The sequence below is a fragment of the Phacochoerus africanus genome, chromosome 2 (genome assembly GCF_016906955.1).
Source record: "Phacochoerus africanus isolate WHEZ1 chromosome 2, ROS_Pafr_v1, whole genome shotgun sequence".
In the NCBI taxonomy this organism is placed as follows: domain Eukaryota; kingdom Metazoa; phylum Chordata; class Mammalia; order Artiodactyla; family Suidae; genus Phacochoerus; species Phacochoerus africanus.
The window spans coordinates 97,900,504-97,922,723 of NC_062545.1; the positions used below are offsets into that span (position 1 = coordinate 97,900,504).

The following is a 22,220-nucleotide window of genomic DNA, read 5'->3' on the forward strand; positions in this document are numbered from 1 at the left end:
CGGGTCCCACGTCCAGCTCGGTTTCCTGGACCCCAGATCTCGACGAAGGGCTTCGAAAACTCAAAGCGCAATCGGGAGTGACTTGGCAGAGGTGGAATTTGGGGGCGTCGGCATCGCACGTAAGGGCGGAGCGGGATCTCCCTGGCGAACCTTGTCTCACCAGCAGGTGGCGATCTATTTGCAAGGCGTGCAAGGTTCATCCAGAAACTTGAACGGGATGTTGATGCCACTGCACGAGAGACGAGCACAGCCGAATCTCCTTTAGCCGAGCTGCGAAAAGGTGGGAGAGAAGGGAGCGGACTCCCTCCTGGAGTGACTCAAGGATTTAGACGCCACGAGCTTCCTTCGGCAAGGCTTCAGGAAAGGTGAGTCCTGAGCAGCCCACGGGAAAGGGAGCGCAGTCCTTTTCTTAAGGCATCGTCCGTGACTTGTATTGACTGGCTTTCCGACCCTCTGGGAAAGACATTTCTCGAAGGGAGCTGCCTGAGCAGATGGAGGGAGCGCGAGAAAGAAACCCGGGAAGCCGGTGCCCGGGCGCCCGGCGCTCTGCAAAGGGAGGAGAACGGGTCGGCTCCCTGCAGATGGCGCTCTCTGGCTTTCTCTCGGCCTCCTGCTCCTGTCCCTAGAGGCCCCCCGCCGCAGCGGCCGCTCTAGCCGACCGGCGCGGGCTCTGTGGTTCCGGGCGGAAGTGAGGCGCCGAGCGGAACGGCCTCTGGTGACATTTTCTCCGGGCGGCGCGGACGAGTGAAGGGACTTGGTGGTGGAGGCTGCGGAGGCGGCGAGATTCTCTTTGGCCCCGGCAGGGCTCTGGCCACTGCCCTCTGCTCGCCGCCGGGGCTTGTGCCGAGAAGGTGAAGGCGGCGGTGGCCGTCGCATTCCGAGTCGCCGAGGCCCGGAGGGACCCGGGGGGGTCGGTGCGTGCCCCGACGGGGCGCGCGGAGCGGGCGAGGAGGTGCGGATCCGCCGCGGAGCGCAGGTGAGGCGGGAAGGGGCGCAGGGCCGGAGCGGCTGCGTCCGGGGGAGGGGTCAGTTTGAGTCGGAGGGGTGCGGGCCGCGGGCGAGGTTTTGCGGCGTCCGGGCGCCCGGGTCTTAGCGTTCGGACGTGGCGGGAGGCGCGGCCCGGGAGGGGGCCAACGAGAGGGACGGAACAGCGGGACCCTTTGCTCTCCCGTCGGTCAGTGACCTTAGCGTCCTCCGGGCCCGGCGGGTTGGCCGGCGGCGCCTCCCTCCCTTTCCCGGACCAGGCGGGTCCCTTTCCCTGGCACCAGAGAGGAGGATGGAAGTGTCGCAGCCGGTGGGCCGCGGGCCGGAGAGGCTTCGCGGCCCTGGAGTTGTCTTCGTGCAACTTTCCGGCGCCTCGGGCCGCCGGGGAAACGGCGGCGGCGGCTGCTCTGCCAACTCTGCCAGCCCCGCGAGCTGGAGTCTGGCGCCGAGACCCGCCGACTCCCGAGAGCCCCGGCGGCTGCTCCTGCGCCGTGACTGCGGAGGCCTAGGAGGAGGGAGGATGGTTTTCTCCGGCTTGGCGCCGCCTGCGTCTCGGCGCTTCCTCTACCTTCGGTCGGCAGACGCCTTCGGTCAATGGTAGGGATGTGTCAGTCTCCCAAATTGACCTCTCCTGGCAAGTTTGTCAACTTTATTTAGAAAACCCGGCGAGGACGTAAGCTGACCAGCCTCAACTTAAAGATCACAGACTTCTCGGACTCTTCCCAGGAAGGATCCTCTCTTTTCAAAGCCCCGTAGTGCTTTGTAGTTGATTTCTTATATCGCTGATCTCGGTGTATTGTTGGGGCGACAGCCCTCAACGGAGGCTCACGTCATTCATGCTCCCTTTTAAATCATCTCCGCTGTCACAGAATAGATGCTCGCAGGTTGAAGGAATGAACGCCTGTGCTTGTTCTCCCAGAGTGAACCGCTTGAGCAGTTTGTGCTGGATGTGCTTTTTGTTGCTCGCCTGAGCGTCTGCTTTCTGAATCCTTCCCCCAGTAGGATGAAAACCCACTGATGATGCTTTGTCAAGGTTGGACCTCTTAATTACAAATACATCTGGCAGTTTTTCTCAGCCTATTATTGTGCAGTGTGTTGGGCACATGTTAGCAGTTTGAATTACTCCCTTTCTTCTCCTGGGATATTTTAAGGCTGGAGACTGTTAACTTTCTAATGTGGTTTTGCTGATCCTGGCAATCTGGATTTCTTCAATAAGAGCATTGTCTTTTGGTTTAACAAGCATTTTTAGAGACCTGCAACTGATAGTTATTACCTGGTGTCCTGAAGAGTCACAAACACGGAGCTTTTTTAGTAGGAAGTTAATATTTTGGCCAAATAATCTGGCCAATACAATGCCTAGTTGAGTGCTTTATGCACAGTAGGTGCTGAGTAAATAAAGACATTATGAATTAAATTTGAACTCTGGGAGTTCCCGTGGTAGCTTAGTGGTTAATGAACCCAACTAGTAACCATGAGGTTTCGGGTTTGATCCCTGACCTGGCTCAGTGGGTTAAGGATCTGGCATTGCCCTGAGCTGTGGTGTTGGTCGAAGATGAGGCTTGGATCTGGTGTTGCTGTGGCTGTGGCGTAGGCCGGCAGCTACAGCTCTGATTAGACCCTAGCCTGGAAACCTCCATATGCCTTGGGCGCAGCCCTAAAAAGACAAAAGACAAAAATAAATAAATTTAAACTCTGAAAACTAAGATAGAATATATTGTGATGACCTATATGCTAGTTTAAGAAGAACCTTAGTGAAATTTCATGCAGTTTCATAAAATAGAAAATAAAAGTATTTTTAGACATTGCTAAATCAGATTCCTTCAGAGTACTTTTCAATATCACTGTAATTGTAAAACTTCAAAGCATATCTTTTTTTTTCTTTTTAGGGCTGGACCTGTGGCATATAGAAGTTCCTAGGCTAGGGCTTGAATCTTAGCTGCAGCCGCAGGCCTGTGCCCCAGCAACTCGGAATCCAAACCGCATCTGTGACCTATGCTGCACCTTGTGACAACACCAGATCCTTAACCCACTGAGCGAGGCCAGGGATCAAATCCAAATCCTCATGGACGCTAGTGGGGCTCTTAACCAGCTGAGCCACAACAGGAAGTCCCAAACTGTATCTTTTTCATAATATTAACATAATTGTAAACTTCAAAATAGGTGATTCAATATGAAAGGAAGGGAGAAACTGCAAGGTAATTATGCCTGAAATATGAGCTACATATGACTTCTTAATGGGAAAATTTCTTTTCTGACATCTATTTGTGGAATTGGGATGGGCTAGCTTTTGGCACTGGAGACTTTCCCTGTTAACTTTAAGTTCACAGTGTAGTTGTTACATTACTTACTAACTCAGTTTATATTACTCTTAAATGCATTTATGAAAGAGTGTCAGAATGTTCTTCGTCTTAAGAGTTTTCATGATTAATCTAAGACCTGTATATTAAAGATAAACTTAGGAGTTCCTGTTGTGGCTCAGCGGTAATGAACCCGACTAGTATCTGTGAGGACTCAGTTTGATCCCTGGCCTCGCTCAGTGGGTTAAGGAGCAGGTGTGGTTGTGGCTGTGGTGTAGGCCAGCAGCTACAGCTCTGATTCCACCCCCAGCCTGGGAACTTCCATATTGCTACTGGTGTGGCTCTAAAAAGACGAAAAAAATAAAGATAAATTTAGCTTTAGATTCTAACTTAATGCAGTTCTGATAGAATTGAGTGATTAACATTTTAATGTTGGTACCTTAAGTTTCCTTAGTGTATAACTAGTAACTTCTTGAGGTTGCGTAGTTACTCATTATTCAAGGGATTGTTTTGCCGGGATCTTCAAACTTAATGATTTTAGTCTGATGTAGGCTTGAAGAGTTCATATATGGGCAATTAGAATGCTTTTATTTAAAGTTTAGAACTGGTATATGTGTACTAGAGACTCAGACCTTATGTTTATAACTTTGGTAAATCATATTAAACCTTCCTTAATTTTTTACAGGTAACTAGCAACATGAAAACTGTATATTCATGTTTACTGAATTGATAATACTTGAGAAAATCTGTAAAAGATGGCAAGTATTTTACTATTAATGTATTTTCTTCTGAACCATACTGATTTTGGTATTCTGTATTTTACAAGAGAATTTAGGGCCAAATAAAGTTTCCTGGGTAATTAAGAAATAAAAATGAAATAGACATAGGTGTTCCTATTTTGTCTCAGTGGTTTAAGAACCCGGCTAGTATCCATGAGGATATGAGTTCGATCTCTGGCTTCACTCGGTGGGTTAAGGATCCGGTATTGCCACAAGCTGTGGCATAGGTTGAAGATGCAGCTCAGATCTTGCATTGCTGTGGCTGTGGCATAGGCAGGCAGCTGCAGCTTTAATTCAGCCTGTAGCCTGGGAACTTCCATATGCTGTGGGTTCGGCCTTAAAAAAAAAAATGATAACTGACATTGATAACAGTAAAAATCTGTGATACTATAGAAGTGGGGAAGACCTATTGAGAAAACAAAGGACAAAACATTCAGGTGGATCCTCTTTATTCGCACAACGCTAATTTACTGATTGCTTACTCTGTGCCATTTGTACTCTAGTTGCTGGTGCTGTAGTGGGGAATAAGACTGTCAGGCCTTGATGGTAAAGAAACTCTTAACACTTTTAAACCTGGAGTTTGAGAGGGATTTCCAGGTGGGCGTTCCAGGCTAGGGAATAGCCTCAGCAAAGATGAGTATCATTGATCTTGAATGATGTGGCCACTGCCCTGAGTTTAGAGAGATAGCTGTAAACTCTATGAGGTCGAGGAAGGTAGGGCCAGGTTGTAAAAGAACTTTGTCTGCCAGTGAGTTATTTTCTTTAAAAGGAAAAAAATCTCAAGTGAAATATGAAGGATGAGATAGGCATTCCTTGAAAGATTTTTCTTTGTCCTTCAGTTTACCGAGTAGAAATTTTACTGGCTTTTTTTTGTTATGGGCTGATTCTTAATCACCAGTGTTAAGTAATTTGATATTTTTCTTGAGTTGTCAAATTCCAGTCTTAAATTTGATTTGTGTCATGAAACTTTTCTAGATCCTTTTAACCTTTTTCTTTAATCATACCTACATACCTTACTCTTTCAGAACTCATGATTGAACTTAGGGAAATAAACTGTGTCTTCTGCTTCTGTGTGGGCAGCTTCTCTCAGCAGGAGTGGGATTGATGTTCAGTTAGCTCTCACATACAACCTACAGGTCTTTGAGATAAAAGGAAGGAGTAGGGTGAAACTAAAATTATTTTGCTTGTTTTATTCTCTTTTATATTCTTGAACTGCTAGGAGGGGAAATTTCTATTATATATATTGTACATATTTATCATAACATATTAGTAGAAGCTGATAGTAGTAAATGTGATTTAAAAATACTGTAATTAGTATGACTCATTTGATGATTATCTTATTTAGTAATTTAATGGCTTTAATTTACAGTGTTTAAGTTTTGCTTCTGTTTTGTTTCATGTCTTTATTCAAAATGGGACTTTATACCTCTTTTGCTCAGATTTTATTATTTAAAATAGCTGGTAGAGGAGTTCCCGTCGTGGTGCAGTGGTTAATGAATCCAACTAGGAACCATGAGGTTGCGGGTTTGATCCCTGGCCTTGCTCAGTGGGTTAAGGATCAGGCATTGCCGTGAGCTGTGGTGTAGGTCACAGACGCTGCTCGGATCCCGAGTTGCTGTGTCTCTGGCGTAGGCCGGTGGCTTCAGTGCCGATTAGACCCCTAGCCTGGGAACCTCCATATACCGCAGGAAGCAACCCTGGAAAAGGCAAAAAGACCAAAAAAAAAAAGAAAAAAAAATAGCCAATAGGTAGATAATGTAAGTCCTGAGTTATTAATTTAACTTAATTTAAAAACTACCTGAATGAGTATTTTCTTGTTAAGTGAGGGTTAATCAAAAGTAGAGGTCTAGGAGATCCCATTGTGGTGACGTGGAAACAGATCCAACTAGGAACCATGAGATTTTGGGTTCGATCCCTGGCCTCCCTCAGTGGGTTAAGGATCTGGTGTTGCCGTGAGCTGTGGTGTAGGCCCGCAGCAGCAGCTCCGATGAGACCCCTAGCCTGGGAACCTCCATATGCCGTGGGTGTGGCCCTAAAAAGACAAAAAAAAAAAAAAGTAGAAGTCTATTGGCAGAACTCAATTTGTATGTGAGGGTTGTTATACCTAGTTAAAAAACAGAAACAAAAACCAACCCATTTGCTGAGTGCTCAGGTGCAAGATGGAGATTGGTACAAAGATAAAAGAAATTTCTACTCAGGGAACTCAAATCTAGGGAACCAGATGATTTCTAAGTTTCTTTCCTGCCCTAAAATGTGGAGAAGTAGGCTGTAGGACAAAAAAGTACTGTATAATATAACAACCAGAGTATAGAGTTGAGTCTTTTCCTTCATAAAAGCGTTTTTAATAAGGTAGTGGAAAATAGCATTTTTTTCTTTCTTTTTTCTTTTCGGCCTCGCCTGTGGCATGCAGAAGTGTCCGGGCCAGGGTGGAACCTGTACCACAAGAGTAACCTCAGTCACAGTGGTGACAGTGTGAGATCCTTAACCATTAGGCCACCAGGGAACTCCAATCATATATTTTTTTAAATTTACCCCAAAAATTTTTTTTTTGGTCTTTTGTCCTTTTTTTTTAGGGCCACGCCTGAGGCATATGGAGGTTCCCAGGCTAGGGGTCTCATCGGAGCCACAGCTGCCGACCTACACCACAGCCACAGCAACGCCGGATCCTTAACCCACTGAGCGAGGCCAGGGATGGAATCTGCAACCTCATGGTTCCTAGTCGGATTCATTTTCGCTGTGCCATGACGGGAATGCCTCATTTTTTTTTTTTTTTTAAATGCGTCTGTAAGTCTAAAAGAAATTTCTTGGAGACTTGAATTCCTCAACCTGGAACTCAAGTCGTGTATTAGGAAGTTAGTTCTGATTGTTGTTCAAAGAGCAACAAAATTAAATTTGTTAGAACTTACTTACAGCAGCCATTCCCAAGAATGTGGATAAACTAGGATTGTGTTTGGGTTATCTAGAAATTTAAGTTTTCATTAGCATAGTTAATATTGGGGAAATCAGATACTGACCAAAGGGATCAGTAGAAGTTATTTTTTACTGAGTTGTCTGGCTTAAAGAAAATAACTTTTATGATGGCTAGAGTCAGTATTTTGTTAGGTGCCTTATAATTAGAGAAAGGTATTGTTGGGGACAGGGAAGTTGGGTGTGGACTAAAACTCTAGGAAAACAGGACTGTTTTCCTTTCTGTATTAAGAACAAAAACCTCATGTGGTTAAGATTTTAAGCGGTATCCTGTCTGCCTTTTAAAAAACCTGCATAGGGAGTTCCCACTGTGGTGCAGTGCGTTAATGATCCAGCTCATCTCTGTGGTGTTCCTGATTTGATCCCTGGCCTGTGCAGTGGGTTAAGGATCCGGTTTTGGAGTTCCCGTTGTGACACAGTGGAAACAAATCGGACCAGGAACCACGAGGTTGCGGATTTGATCCCTGATCTCGCTCAAGGGGTTAAGGATCCCGCGTTGCCGCAAGCTGTGGTGTAGGTCAAAGATGCAGCTCACATCTGATGTTGCTGTGGCTGTGGTGCAGGCCAGCAGCTATAGCTCCGATTTGACACCTAGCCTGGGAACCTCCAATGTGCCTCTGGTGTGGCCTTAAAAAGGAAAAAAAAAAAGGATCCAGTGTTGTCGCAGCTTGGATTCCATCCCCGGCCTGGGAGTTTCCATATGCAAGAAGAAAAAAAGAAACAGCCACCACCCCACCAACCTAGGATAGAAGCATAGTTTATTCTTAAGTCAGGATTATATCATCAAGTGATTCCCATTATTTCCTCCATGATCCACTACACAGTTTGCTATGAGCCTGGGGGCATCTATAATGGATAAATTTTTTGGCAGTATTTATTTTGGGGACCTCAGGTACCAGTGTGTGGTGAGCCATCCTTATGTGTACTCTCTTCTGAGGGAGATAGAAAATGGCCGGAGCAGAAATCTTGGAGGAAATCTAGAACCTGTGTTTTAAATTATTCTTGATTTTCACTGATGGTACTTTTGAATACTTAGAGGGTCTCTCTTTAGTCACTGTGCATTCTTTGCATTTGGTCACTTCCTTGGCTTCTTACCTGATGCTAGTTTATTCACAACCCTGTTGCTGGGCCAGGGGCATGTCAGTAGTGGTAGTATCTGAAACATGAAGAGATTTGAGCAGTCATTATCGCTCCTGGCCTATTTATAGAGCTTATATCAGTGGAGAAAAGGTTGGCTGGCAGGCATGCAAAGCTGCTCTCTTCCTGTGGTTACAGTCTCACAATTTATATTTCGGTTCCGGGTAGGTCAAATCTATTCAGCTGCACTAATTTTTAGCGTTCCCTTTCTCTACTTGAACCTTTTTGCACTCCAGTTTCTTAGCTTCACTATTGAAGGAAAAAAAAAACGAAGTATTTAAGTACTGAAGTATCACACTGAAAAATAATTAGGAATATTCCTTAAATATGATATTCAGTGTTCATAGTTCTATCATATATATATGATATATGTATGTGTATGTGTGTATATATATATATATATATATATATATATATATATATATATATATATTGCTTTTTTTAGGGCTGCACCCATGGCATATAGAAGTTCCCAGGCTAGGGGTCGAATCAGAGCTGTAGCCACCGACGTACACCACAGCCACAGCAATGCAGGATCTGAGCCATGTCTGAGACCTACACCACAGCTCATGGCAATGTTGGGTCCTTAACCCCCTGAGCAAGGCCAGGGATCGCACCTGCAACCTCATGGTTCCTTGTCAGATTCATTTCCACTGCGCCACAACAGGAACTCCCATAAATGTATTTTTATTACATTATTCAGATAAAGAGTCAAGGTTTGTGCGTTGTTTTTGTTTTTTTTTTTTTGTTTGTTTGTTTTTTTTTTTTTGGCCACACCAGCGGGCATGTAGAAGTTCCTGGGCCAGGAATTGAATCTGAGCCACAGCTGCAACCTACACCACAGCTGTGACATTGCCAGATCCTTAAACTTCACTGTCCTGGGCCAGGGATTGAACCTGTGCTGCCACAGAGACAATGCCGGATCTTTTTTTTTTTTTTGTCTTTTTGCTATTTCTTTGGGCTGCTCCCGCGGCACATGGAGGTTCCCAGGCTAGGGGTCGAATCGGAACTGTAGCTGCCAGCCTACGCCAGAGCCACAGCAATGGGGGATCCGAGCCGCATCTGCAACCTACACCACAGCTCACGGCAACGCCAGATCGTTAACCCACTGAGCAAGGGCAGGGATTGAACCTGCAACCTCATGGTTCCTAGTTGGATTCGTTCACCACTGCGCCACGACGGGAACTCCACAATGCCTGATGCACCACAGTGGGAATCTGGTCTGGGAATTGTTTTGTAATCTATAGATTCTCCCTCATTTCTTTTTCCTGGAAAATCATTTGTTAGAGAAAAATTTCCCTCAGTTTAAATTTCCATCAAACATTGCTGTAGTGGTATACCTCTGTCTCCTGGGTTTCTTGTTAATTGGTTTGGGGTTTTAGATTTGGCTTCTATAATGTATCTCATTTTTTTTTTTTTCTTTGAGGGGACAAAAATACTTTATAGGTAATGCTGAGTACTTGCATCAGAAGGCATGTAGGAGTTCCTGTTGTGGCTCAGTGGTTAATGAATCCGACTAGGACCCATGAGGTCGTGGGTTTGATCCCTGGCCTTGCTCAGTGGGTTAAGGATCCAGAGTTGCTGTGAGCTGTGGTATAGATTGCAGACGTGGCTCGGATCCCACGTTGCTGTGGCTGTGGTGTAGGCTGGCAGCTACAGCTCTGATTAGACCCCTAGCTTGGCAACCTCCATATGCCAAGGGTGTGGCCCTAGGAAAGACAAAAAGACAAAAAAAAATTAAAAAAAAATAAATAAATAAAAAAAGAAGGCATGTAATGTTTGGTTGTCTGTGATGTTAGCGGCTGATAATATTCACTACCTAGCTCCATTAATTAATTACTCATATTTCCTCACTCTGAATGCCTTTCATCATTCCCAGTTCTGAGTCTTTTGTACTGTATCTTTTTCATAGTTAGAGCCTCTTCAACCTCTTTCTTTTGAGAACTAAGGGAAGGAAAGGGATGAGTTGCTGTGGAGAAAGGCTGTTTCCACTATATTGTAATTCTGTAGTTGTTTTTATGTCAGTCTCCATCTTTTTTTTTTTTTTTTGTCTTTTTTCTAGGGCCGCTCCTACAGCATATGGAGGTTCCCAGGCTAGGGGTCTAATCGGAGCTGTAGCTGCCAGCCTATGCCAGGGCCATAGCAACGAGGGATCCGAGCTGCATTTGCGACCTACACTACAGCTCACGGCAATGCCGGATCCTTAACCCACTGATCGAGGCCAGGGATCGAACCCGCAACCTCATGGTTCCTAGTCGGATTTTTTAACCACTGCGCCATGACGGGAACTCCCAGTCTCCATCTTTGATTCCTGCACTATCCACATTATCCATGCTACAATTTTCTTAGTGGAAAAACTTACTCCAAATTCCAACAAAAAAATTGAAAGAAGTCCTTTGAAAGCAAAATTGGATTTTTGAAATATTGGTGCTTGTTAAGAGAATACTGTGGCCTTAAAGTTGTTAGTATTTGTGTGTACAAATTAGAAAAGAGGTTAACTTTTCTATTTCAAAGGATTTAGGAACATCAGTGTTACAGATGTGATAGAATTTCTTCCTGGAATTAGTTGAACATCTGGAGAGAGGGGGCTTCATTTTGATTTTTAGTAAGATACTTCTTTTTACATTATTTGTGTTATATGGCTTAAGATATTTGGCTTCATAGTGTCTAACTTTGCATCTAAACTGAAGATAATTAACATAATCCCTGGTTTCAGAGATGATTGTAATATAATGGCGCTGGGGATGGTGAGTAAAAAAAACAGCTATACAAATAAGTTTTTTTTTTGTTTGTTTTCCTCATGATGTGTTATTGCCCTCCTTCCTCATGTATAAGGTTAAATTTCAATATCCTGAGCTTAAATTTCCTCAGTCATTGTGTGTGTGTGTTTGGGGAGGAGGTGAGGGTAGGGGTTGCTTTAAAAATCACCCTCTTAGAGCAGTGTCAGAAAAATCAGGTAATAATTGTTAGGTGCTTTTTTTTTTTTTTTTAAATGATTACTAGTGTTATGATTCTCTCCCACCATTAGTATTAGATTGTCACTAAGGGTCTGGTGTTGCCATGACCTGTGGTGTAGTTTGAAGATGTGGCTCAGATCTGGCATTGCTGTGGCTGTGGTGTAGGCTGACCGCTATAGTTGGGATTTGACCCCTAGCTTGGAAACTTCCATGTGCCGTGTGTGCGGCCCTAAAAAAACAAACCAACCAACCAGAATTAGATTTCACAGTATCTATTCTGATATCTAACTTGTCTAACGTGGTAGAATCACTTTATAATCTTTCTGTGCCAGTTGCCCACACCAGCAGGAAGTAGGCACACAATACAGTTTGAAAGCCCTGCTTCATTTTAGTTTTATCTTCATGACGTGCAATTTTTCTCTTGGTCCCTGTCTCCTGTTCTTGTTCACATTTAAAAGACATAACTGGAGTTCCTGTTGTGGTTCAGTCGTTAACAAATCCGACTAGGAACCATGAGGTGGTGGGTTCAATCCCTGGCCTCACTCAGTGGGTTAAGGATCCGGCATTGCCATGAGCTGTGGTGTAAATTGCAAATGCGACTAGGATGTGGCATTGCTGTGGCTGTGGCATAGGCCAGTGGCTACAGCTCCAATTAGACCCCTAGCCTGGGAACCTTCATATGCCACAGGTGCAGCCCTAGAAAAAAAAACAAAAAACAAACCAACCATACAAAAACATAACCAAGCAAAACTTTAAAATACCTTGGGACTTTTTTTTTTTTTTTTTTAAAGTTTCTACATGTCTGGTAGGCAGGGCTTGACAAAGACCAAAGATTGATTGTCATGGATTTTTTTTCTTTTAAACCTTGGTCCCAGTTACATATTAGGGAAGTTACTACTACTTAAAAAAAATGTTAGCAGTAGACTCAGGCTATAATCTGTTTCATATCATAACTGTTTCTGGGAAGCAGATACTTCTGTTATCTTAGAGTTAGCTACATTCTTATTAGTGGTCTCGTGACTTTTTTTTTTTAAGTCTCATGCATATAATAATAATAATAATTATTATTATTTTTGCTACTTAGGGCCGCACCCACAGCGTATGGAAGTTCATAGGCCAGGGGTTGAATTGGAGCTGCGGCCCCAGCAACATGGGATCTGAGCCACATCTGTAAACTACATCACAGCTCACGGCAACACCGGATCCTTAGCCCACTGAGTGAACCTGCATGCTCATGGATCCTCGTTGGGTTTGTTAACCACTGAGCCACAAAGGGAACTCCCTATAAGAATTATATAGTAAGAATTATGGTAAGAATTATAAAAGTAAGAATTAGTCCAATTGCTTTGATTTTTAGTGCCAAGAGAGTGCATCATTTTTGAGTCATAAATTCAGTACTAAACATGCATAGTTGAATGTTAAAACTATAAGGCAGCTAACACTTTTTGGATTTTGAAACTATGTGTGTATGTATGTATATTTATATATATATATACATACACACACATAATACATATACATTTTTGCTTTTTAGGGCCGCACCTGTGGCATATGGACGTTCCCAGGCTAGGGGACAAATCAGAGCTACAGCTGCCGGCCTCCACCACAGCCACAGCAACATGGGATCCGAGCCTTGTCTTCGACCTACACTACAGCTCACAGCAATGCTGTATCCTTAACCCACTGAGCAAGACCAGGGATTGAACCCTAGTCCTCATGGGTACTACTAGTTGGGTTTGTTACCACTGAGCCACAACGGGAACTCAGAAGCCAAGTCTATTTTTTAAAAAAACTTAAAAAATATCTGTTTAGACTAGATTGCTGGGAAGCTGTTTAAACTGTATCTTCTTTGATTAATGACTCCTTTTCCTTCCTTATATAGCATAGTTCTTATTTTTATTGACTAACCATTTGGCATGCCTTGGGCATAATGTTAATGTAGTATGCATAGAAAACTATACCATTTTCTTTTTTAAAATTTTTATTTTATATATATATATTTTCATTACTCAAATGAATTTATCACATCTGTAGTTGTATAATGAACATAACAATCCAATTTCACAGGATTTCCATCCTAAGAAAACTATACCATTTTCTGTAAATAAAAAGGTAGCAAAGAAATGGTAGTTGTGTGGGTTTCTATAAAATGAAATAAAACTGGATATTTTGCTTAGGCAAAATTATCAAAGGAACAATCTTGTGTACCTTCAGTGTAGAATATAGATATGCCTTGATTTACACAAAAGATGAATTCTTATATATTTGTGAGCAAAACCAAATTATGAAGTGATTTGGTATTTGTTATTTAAACATTACTAGCTTATACTAATTTAGCTATAGATCTAAGCAAGGATATGGTATGCATTTGCATATCTGGTGGCTGCTATTTTGAAAATATAATTCATTTCTAAAGCCTCGTATCATTACTATACATAGCAAAAGGGCATTTGTTGTGCTATTAAATGTATTTGTAGTTAAAGTCAGTGCACTGAAGTAACTGCTTTGTAGCAGAGTTTGCCCTTAGAAATTTTAAATGATTTTGCTGCTAACATATATGTGAGATTTTAAAATATCAACTTAACTTAAAAAAAAAACAAGGAAAATCAAGATGTCCTTAAGATTCTATTTTAATAAAACTTTTTTTTTTCTTTTTTGGTCCCATCTGGGGCATGTGGAATTCCCTGGGTGAGGGATTGAACCCAAGCCATAGCAGTGACTCCAGCTGCTGCAGTAACAATACCAGATCCGTAACCCACTGAGTGAGGCCAGGGATCAAACCTGCATCCTCATGGACACCATGTCAGGTTCTTAACCCACTGAACCACAATGGGAACTCCCAGATTTTATTCTAATTGTAAGGAATTGTATATCAAGAAACTAGGTCTAAGCAAGGAGCAATCTTGTTTCCCTTCTCCAGTGTCAAATGTAGATATGCTTTGGTTTCCATAGAAGATACGTTCTTGCCTATTTTTAAGCAAAATCAAATGTAAGCACCAGGTTTCCCATGAACTTGTGTTGAGTGATGGGTAAGGGGGGAGGCCTTTCTGAAGAAGCAAGCAGGACAGCTGTGAATGGTTTAGCAACAGAAACTGAATTTCAAATATCGAACTTAAGATACATTAGAAAAACTTATTTTAAAGGAATCTGTATTAAAAGCCTTATCTTTTAAATATATAACTTATCTTTTGTAAAAATCCAGGTGTTCAATCAGCAATTTTATTTTGGTTGAAGGAGGCTACTTGTGTAGCATGATCTAGTCTTAAAGCAGGTTGGAAATTCAGAAACTGTTCTAAATATATCTATCTAAATATATCTAAATTTAACTTGGCCACTGACCTACATATTCTTTTCTTAGAAATGAGGATTATACATTTCAGGTTAACTATGAACAATAATTAATAAGAATAATTAAAATGTTCTGAAAACCTAAATTGTTTAGATAGTTGTCATTTGGGTAGACTACTTATTCTGTGTATCTTTTAAAATTACAGCTTTTATAAAAGCCTACGAATAGGCAGTAAAACACTTGTCAGTTTCTTTCTTTTTTTTTAATGGCTGCACCCTTGGCCTATGAAAGTTCCCAGGCCAGGGATTGAATCTGAGCTGCACCTTCTGCAATGCTGGATCCTTTAACCCACTGTGCAGGGCTGGGGATAAAACCCAAGCCTCTGCAGTAACCTGAGCCACTGCACTTGGATTCTTCATCCACTGTATGGGGGAACTCCTTTTAGAAATCACTAGTGACTAAAGCATTCATTTCATGGGTTTTTCAAATGAAATTGCTTATAACTTTTTTTTTTCTTTTGTTTTTTCAGGGCCACACCTGCAGCATATGGAGGTTCCCAGGGGTCCAATTGGAGCTACAGCTGCCCGCCCACGCCACAGCCACAGCCACACCAGTTCGGAGCCGCGCATACGACCTACACCACAGCTCATGGCAATGCCGGATCCTTATCCCACTGAACGAGGCCAGAGATCGAACCCGCAACCTCATGGTTCCTAGTCGGATTCGTTTCCACTGTGCCATGACAGGCACTCCAGATTGCTTATAACTTTTAAAAATATTCCTTGAGGTCTTGACTAATTCATAGTGGAGTATTTATGCTGTGGCTGACATTGACCAGCAGCATGTTGCTGCTTGGAGGCACCAGTTTTCTGATGCTCAGAAGCAAAGGCCAGGGTAATGCCTAGTTGCTCTCATGTTACCTTTTCCATGAAGTCTACAAGTAGAGTCACTAACTGCAGTGGTTTTCTATGTGTTCTTATCCTAGCACCTATGAAAATGATTATGCAGGAGATGATTGATAATAGTATGTGTGTGATCACATGCATTTTTTAAAAAGTAAAAACAAAACTTAATAGACTCATTTAACCATGGTAAGTTCAGTGTGCAACTGGCTTAGTTGAATCTAGGAATCATTTGATATCATCTGGGCAGTATTTTTCTCTTTTTGTATACTGGTTCTTTACTGCTTTTCTTGGTGGGCTTTGTATACTGGTTCTTTACTGCTTTTCTTGGTGGGCTTTCTGTTTTCAGCCAGTTTTTTCTCTCATGAGGACAGAGTTGCCTCTCCTAGCAGCTCCAAGTTAACAAGTTTCCTCAGCATTAAAAAAAAAAAAATTTGTAGACTATTTTTTAAGAGCAGTATTAGGTTTGCAGAAGAATTTAGCAGAAAGTGCAGACAATTATTTCATGCCCCTCTTCAGTTTTCCCTGCTATTAACATTGTATATTAGCTTGGTACATTTGTTACAATTGGTGAGCCAATGTTGATACATTATTGAAGTTCAGGTTTTTGTTATTAAAGTTCAGGTTTATGTTTGGGCTCACTTTTTGTGTTGAGAAAGAGATACTCTGTTGAATAACACAGAATAACAGTTCTGTGGGTTTTTGGCAAATGCCTAATACTTACTAATACTTATCCATCATTACAGTATTGGTCAACATTTTCAATGCCCTGAAGATCTCCACTTATTAATTCCTCACACTTTTCTCCTACACCCTAGCAACTTCTGATTTTTTTTTTCCTCCTTAATGGCCGCATTGGCATATGGAAGTTACTGGGGTAGGGATTGAATCCAAGCTTTTGCAATGCCAGAACACTGTGCTGGGCGGGGGGTCAAATCCATGCCTCAGAAGCAGTCCCATCTTCTGCAGTCAAATTTATTTATTTATTTATTTTAAATTCTTTTTTTTTTTTTTTTTTGCTATTTCTTTGGGCCGCTCTCGCGGCATATGGAGGTTCCCAGGCTAGGGGTCTAATTGGAGCTGTAGCTGCCAACCTACGCCAGAGCCACAGCAACGCAAGATCCGAGCTGCGTCTGCAACCTACACCACAGCTCACGGCAACGCTGGATCGTTAACCCACTAGGCAAGGGCAGGGACCGAACCCGCAACCTCATGGTTCCTAGTCGGATTCGTTAACCACTGCGCCATGACGGGAACTCTATTTATTTTTTTAGGGCTGATCTGTGGCATAAGGAAGTTCCCAGGCTAGGGTCAAATTGGAGCTGTAGCTTCTGCCCTGTGTGACAGCCATAGCACTGCAGGATCCTTAACCCACAGAGTGAGGCCAGGGATTTGAATCCACATCCTCGTGGATACTGGTGCAGATTCGTTTCCACTGAGCTACAAGGCGAGCTCCTATACTTAATTTTTTTTTAGGACAGTTTTAGGTTCACAGCAAAATTGAGCGGAAGGTAAAGAGATTTTCCATGTACTCCTCTCTCGTACATGCACAGTCTGTCTGTATCAACATTCCCCACCAGTAATAATTCGTTATAGCTGAAGAACCTGTGTTGACACATCATTATCACCTAGAGTCCATAGTGAACACTTGGAGTCACCCTTGGTGGTGTGCAGTTTATGGATTTGGACAAATTTATAATGACATGTTTCCATTATAGTTTCACTGCCCTGAAAATCTTTTGTGCTCTGCCTGTGGTGATAGCTGATGTTTTTACTCTCTCTCAATAGTTTTCTCTTTTCCAGAATGTCATATCATTGGAATTATCCACTATGTAGCTTTTTCAGATGGGTTTCTTGCACTTAGTAATATGCATTTAAGTTTCTCCAGAGTCTTTTCATTTCTTCAGAGCTCACTTCTTTTTTTTTTTTTTTTTTGCTTTTTTAGGGCCGTCCCTGTGGAATATGGAGGTTCCCGGGCTAGGGGTCCAATCAGAGCTACAGCTGCTCACCTGCACCACAGCCACAGCAACGCAGGATCCGAGCTGGGTCTGCAACCTACTCCACAGCTCACGGCAATGCTGGATCCTTAACCCACTGAGCAAGGCCAGGGATCGAACCTGCAACCTTATGGTTCCTAGTTGGATTTGTTTCTGCTGCGCCACAACAGGGACTCTGAGAGCTCATTTCTTTTTAATGCTTAATAATATTCTATTGTTCATAGATAACAGTTTTTTCATTTATCTACTGAAGGATATCTTGATTGTTTCCAAGTTTTGGCAGTATGTCTTGTAGCATTTTTGACTCACAGCATTAAAAGTAGAATTATAGTGGAAGCACCCTTTTTCTTTATTACTGTCATCAATAGTAAATATTTTTTGAACAGCTCTTTATTTTAAGGTATAGTTCTAGGTGAGTTATACTTTGGAGTGATAAGTGGGGAAGAACTCTAACTCTGGGATTTATTGGCTTGGTGAGTTTGCGAATTCCCTAACTTTTGTATCTATTTGTAAAATGGGATAATAGGACAGTTCACCCTTGAACAACACAGGTTCGGACTGCCTAGATCCACATATAGGGAGTTTTTTTTTTTTTTTTTTCAGTAGTAAATACTACAGTACTACATGAGTCAGGCTAATAGAGGTCCTGAGGATATGGAAGGTAGTAGCATAGGGAAGAAAGGCTGACTATATTATACCTGGATATTTAACTGCGAGGAGGGTTGGTGCCCTTAACCTGTTGTTGAAGGGTCAGCTGTATTTACCTTATAGAATTGTTGGGGATGGGTTGTACAGTTAAATGTGTAGCTGATTTTCTGGAAATTGGAGTGCACTTGATTGTAATAGTTATTGCACTTATACACACACACAGATATGTTGTATCCTTGGCATCAAACAGTTTGATTTAGTCATGCCAGAGGCTGAATTATTTGCAGTTTTTTTTTGTTTGTCTTTTTGGCATTTCTTGGGCCGCTCCTGCGGCATATGGAGGTTCCCAGGCTAGGGGTCGAATCGGAGCTGTAGCCACCGGCCTATGCCAGAGCCACAGCAACGCTGGATCTGAGCCGCGTCTGCAACCCACACCACAGCTCACGGCAACGCCGGATCCTTAACCCACCGAGCAAGGCCAGGGAATCGAACCTGCAACCTCATGGTTCCTAGTCGGATTCGTTAACCACTGTGCCACACCGGGAACTCCTGCAGTTATTTTTATAAGAATGTAATATTAGTATTTTTACAAGAATGTAAAATACTGGTAAAACAACTGCTTGGCTTTCCTGAGTACATATGTATATATTGAGAAGTGTCTGAGCTGTGTGCTTGAGCAAGACATTGCTGTCTGCAGTGCTTTTGACTTTTTAAAGGATTCTTTAGGTATTGTTTGAGGTATACAAGTCTGTTTCCCTTAACAACCGTGAGAATCTGTATCCTTACTCTCTGCTTTTTTTTCTTCAAGTTTTACAGATTAGAAACTAAAGGAAAAAATAGACTCATCCTAATTTATACAATTAATGGCAAAACTGAGATTAGAACCCAAGTTTCTTAGATTATTTTTCTACTTTGCTGCCTTTCTTTTAAATCTGTCATTACTTTTAAGTATGATGAACGTCAGCAGAGAAATAGTAGAGAAAATGGTACTGATTCTCAGAGATTTGAATTTTCCTAGTTCATGGTTTTATTTGGCGTTTTCTTAGGAATGCCAAGGATACTTTGGTATTTTTGGCAAGAAAATTCATCCTCATCATCTCCTGAGCATTACCTCTAAATATTGTCTTAATGCTTCTTTAACATTTCTTCGCATGTCTCAAAGGCACTTGAAACTCCCCATGCCTGAGAAAAAACGCTTGCTGTCCCTTTCTCTGTTCCACTCACTACACAGGTTATTCATGTTCCCTTAGTGATTGGTTCTATCAGTCTAGCTGTAGAATCCAGAAACCAAGGACTTGTCCTTGATACTGCCTTTCTCACTTGCAGTATTTGCTCTGTGATTTCTCAGGTCCATCCATATTGCTTAGTTGCCATCACTTTCAGTCTAGAGCTACTGAAGTTTTTAGCCCTGCCTTTGAATTGTTCTCCTGACATTTACTCTTGTCTCCTTTTCTGTCCATCTCCACTAGGTAGCCAGAGTGGTCTGTTTGAAGTACAAATCAGCTTAAATCTCTTTCTCCTTCCCCTATTTGAAATAGTGAGTTCCTATTTACTCTTCAGGAAGCCTGCTGAGATCTCCCAGACTATGTTACACTCCTTTTCTTTTTCTCCTTTCATGGTGCCAATGTACTTTTTCTCTGCTGGATTTACTGCAGAAATAAATGTTATATTTGTGTGATTTTTTCCAGTTCTGTGATTATTCAGTCATTTCTTCCTTAGACTGTAAGTTCCATTAGGGATGTACTGTATTTTCTCCCCAGTGCTTGACATAGTAGTTAACACTAGGTACTCAACAAATATGTGTTGAATGGACAAATGAATCTGTATGACTTTGGTTGTAGAGAAGTGACTTATTTGTTCTGTGATGGATGTGAAGGGGAAGAAAAGAATAAAAAGACGTAAATTCTATTTCTTAAAATTTGACTTCTTGCTTCTTATGTACTAGGTGCTTTAAATGTGTCATTCATTTCATCCTACCAAGAACTGAAGTTTTACAAACAGGGAAAATTGAGGCTTAGAGAAGATGAGTAATTTGCCAATGGATGCAGCATCTTAAATTCCTTTTCTTTTCTAGCCTTATGTTTTTATGAATCTTTGTTTTATTTTACTTTTTGTCTTTTTAGGGCCGCACCCTGGCGTATGGAAGTTACCAGGCTAGGGGTCAAATTGGAGCTGCAGCTGCAGGCCTACACCACAGCCACAGCAATGCCAGATCCGAGCCATGTCTGTGACCTACACCAGAGCTCACAGCAACGCCAGATCCTTAACTCACTGAGTGAGGCCAGGGGTCAAACCTGCATCCTCATGGATCCTAGTCAGATTCGTTTCTGCTGAGCCACAACAGGAACTCCTCTTCATTTTTGAAAGATGCTGGATCACCATGTATCATGGCTACTACCATATTGTATTAATGCTGAAAGTGATATTGATTTGTTTCTGTAGGATTATTTTCTGTGTTAAATTAGACTTCTCTTCTAAATTTAACCAGCTTTTAAGTTAACTCAAATGAAACTTTGAAATCCCCTCTTGGGTTTTGAGTCTAGTACTCTGACCTTTCTTGTTTCTTTTGATCCCCCCCCCCCCCCCCGTATCTCTCATGATGGAATGATTTACGTATCATCATTCCATATGTTCCATTTCTCTTAAATTTTTATTTATTGAAATCTTTCTTAGCTTTCCAAGCCCTGTTAAAATATTATCCTCTTCATAGACACTTTTTTTTCTTGTCTTTTTGCCATTTCTAAGGCTGCTCCCGTGGCATGTGGAGGTTCCCATGCTAGGTGATCGGAGCTGTAGCTGCAGGCCTACACCAGAGCCACAGCAACACGGGATCCGAGCCACATCTGCAACCTACACCACAGCTCACAGCAATGCCGGATCCTTAACCCACTGAGTAAGGTCAGGGATGGAACCCGCAACCTCATGGTTCCTAGTTGGATTCGTTAACCACTGAGCCACAATGGGAACTCTGACACTTTTTTTTTTCTAGTTCTGCTTTGTGGACATTTTGAGTCTTTACTTCTCCAATGGTGATTACCTAATTCTGTCCTAGTTGTTTTCATCCAGTTCATTTGTGTGGGCTGCTGTCTTTATTTTTATTATAGATTGATTGATTGATTGATTGATGGCTGTCTTTTTAGGGCCGTACCCACGGCATGTAGAAATTCTCAGGCTATGGGCTGAATCGAGCTGTAGCTGCTGGCCTACACCCCAGCCACAGCAGTGCAGGATCTGAGCCACATCTTTCCAGTCTACACCTATGCCACAGCTCACAGCAACACCACATCCTTAACCCACTGAGTGAGACCAGGGATCAAACCTGAATCCTCATGGATGCTAGTTGGATTTGTTACTGCTGAGCCACACTGGAAACTCCCTGGGCTACTGTCTTTAACTGCCCTAAAACACTTACATAGTAGGTTTTCAACAGATACTGGTTTTTATTACACTTGAGTATAGGTACTGTAATTTATTCATTTTGAAACCTCAGACCTAGCATGCTACCTGACAGAATTAGGTACTAGATATGTATTAGCTGAATTAAATAACATCTGTCCTAGTCTTTCTTCTTAAAATGGTTTTTGTACCTTGAAGAGTTTAACCAGAAGAATAGTAAGACCAGATTTTTATCTTTATTTTTATCATTATACCTGCAGCATACGGAAGTTCCCAAGCTAGGGATCAAACCTGCATTACAGCAGTGACTTGAGCCACAGCAGTGACAGTGCTGGATCCTTAATCCTTAACTACCAGGGCGCTCCAGATTTTCATTTTTAAACAAAAACACTTCTGACTGCATTTGAGTGATCAGGAGTGGAAATTGGGAGGCCACTAATGTTATTAACATTGTCCAGTAAGTAGGTAATAGTAGTTTAGTAAAGAGAATAGTAGCAGTGAAGAGAAATAGGAAGACTTGAAGGATATTTGGTGGCCAGATTGATAGGACTTAGTGATGGCATGAGGTTTGGGGTGTACTTTTGGGTGTGATAATGATATCAAATTAATTGCACATTAATTGCTTGCTAGGGGAAAGGCAGGTTTGGATACTTTTTAAAAGTTAAATTTGCAATACTTTTGAGATAATCTAAGTAGAGTGTTGGTCATCTGGATTTGCAGATGTTTGGAAGAGCCTTTTTGGGTTATGAGGTATAAATTTGGGGGAGCTCACAGGAGTTCCCATCATGGCTCGGTGAAAATGAATCTGACTAGGATCCATAAGGACACAGGTTCTATCCGTGGCCTCTCTCAGTGGGAGCTTGGGAT

The 22,220-nt window shown here is 42.2% G+C and overlaps 1 protein-coding gene across 4 annotated transcripts in view; it reads left to right on the plus strand.

Annotated features, from left to right (window-relative positions):
* The first annotated feature begins 200 nt into the window (after positions 1-200).
* Positions 201-22,220, plus strand: part of ARK2N (arkadia (RNF111) N-terminal like PKA signaling regulator 2N) — an 80,054-nt gene continuing 58,034 nt past the window's right edge. For 3 of the 4 annotated variants that reach the window (XM_047764159.1, XM_047764175.1, XM_047764170.1), the window contains exon 1: positions 848-976. The gene's annotated coding sequence lies outside the window, so the exon portion shown is untranslated. Of the gene's footprint in view, positions 366-847; positions 977-22,220 lie in introns of those variants that run through there. The other variant, XM_047764166.1, reaches the window with a different exon arrangement.